Source organism: Crocodylus porosus, unplaced genomic scaffold (genome assembly GCF_001723895.1).
Source record: "Crocodylus porosus isolate Cpor-Errol unplaced genomic scaffold, CroPor_comp1, whole genome shotgun sequence".
Classification (NCBI taxonomy): domain Eukaryota; kingdom Metazoa; phylum Chordata; order Crocodylia; family Crocodylidae; genus Crocodylus; species Crocodylus porosus.
In genome coordinates, this window is record NW_017728947.1 from 51,771,416 (window position 1) to 51,773,239 (window position 1,824).

Consider the following 1,824-nt stretch of genomic DNA (forward strand, 5'->3'; position numbering starts at 1 on the left):
ATATATGAGAGAGAGAGATACACACACACACATACTGATGACGGAGTTCCAGAAAAACAGAAAAAGACACCCAAAGGAGGCACACTTTCTCAATGCCCTGACAAATAAGATTTGTATAGAAGTAAAACACAATGGTATCCTCAAACTCCCATATCTGTTGTCAGCCTCTAAAGACAAAAAAAAAAAATATGTACCATCTGTGCAGTATGAATCTACCTACCAGCCTTCATGGTGGTAAGGAATCATTTTTTACACCACTTCAGAAGTAAGGTGCCCTTGAAGACAGGCCATCTTTCCTGATCTCAAGTAAAGAACTCCCTGGAGAAATTTGTTGTAGCCAGAGCTAGAAGAGATCAACTGTTACTGGAAAGGTTCAGTTGAGGGTCAGATGGTTATCTTGGGAGAGTCAGCAGCTCTATGTTCTAGACTAGGGGTCAGCAGCCTGCAGCTCGCAGGCTGGATTCAGCCCACAAAGAAACTGGATCCAGCCTGCAGCAGAGTCCCCCAGAGCCCCTGGAGCAGCTAGAGACCCATGGGGGTCACATCCAGTAGTTCTGTTCCCCTTGTCAGACTCTTCCCCTCTCCCCAACAGGGGATACCACTCCTATGCAGGAAGGTGTCAGTGTGGTCAGTAGTCAGTAGTTAAAGCAGCTCCCCTAAGGCAGCAGCTGCAATTCTCAATGCTGAATTTACAGTTTCTCATTGCTAAGGGCAATAGGATTTGGCAGTATTCAGCGATGGGGGCAAGTGGTAGCAGCTGCAGTGGGGAAGGGAACAAGTGGGTACCAGAAGTTCCTTACACCAGGTAACTGCTGTCCAATTCCCCCCACAAACCCTCCTCTCCCCATACTGACACCTCCCTCTGCAGTAGCAGCATTCTTTCATGGTAGGAAGGGAAAAAACAAAGAAACTGGGTCTAAACCTCTGCTGGTGGTATGTGGGGAGATGGGGAAGGAAGTGGAGGGGGGATTGGTGGCCTGCAGCAGCCTGCCATTTCCTAAAGCCCCACAGAAACCTTTTAACAAAGTCAAACCCTCTCTGGGTTTGTGAAGCCTAGAAGAAAATGGCATGTTTAAATACACTGACTAACTAGAGAAAAGCCTAGACTTCCACAACTAGACAAGTTGCAAAAGAGATGTTTAAAAGTGTTAATCAAGGTCAGCTAACTCAAGTAAAGACAAATATAATGAATCAAAAAACAAACAAACCCCCGAAAAGCCCACATTTTTGCCCAGGGTCTACCCTCTAGGCTCGTTTAGACTAAAAGCAGCAGTCACATTCAGGTCAGGTTTAGCTATCATATGCTAGAAACTATTCCTTTCCCAATGTGCTAATATACAATTTCCATCTTCGCCAGCTTGATGGCATTTGTGCTTTCTAGACTTGCACTTAACAAAGATGCCCAAGCCAACAAGCTATCTATCCAAAACAACTCAGAGATTCTCTTGGCACATGAACTAACACATAAGCAGCCAGAAAAGGGCTACATTTATGATCCAACACATCACAAAAAATCAAGTCTAATTTTTTCATGAAATGGCAGATGATCCAGAAATTTCTGAAGTCCTTTATGCAAATCCAAAATCTTTCTGCTGATGACCTTTTAGACCATGACTTAAAGTTGATAAAAAATTCACCTGAAAATCTAAAGACTTGTAGATTTGACTCTGAAGAGAGACCCAAAACAATTTCTTAAGAACATGCATAAAAGTTCAGGTTTACTTCTGGTTCTAGAGCAGAGGTAGACAACATATTTTGGCCAGATTGCCGAAAAAACTATACCATCTACCATGGAAGATGTCGGAGTGCCAACATGCCAGAGCC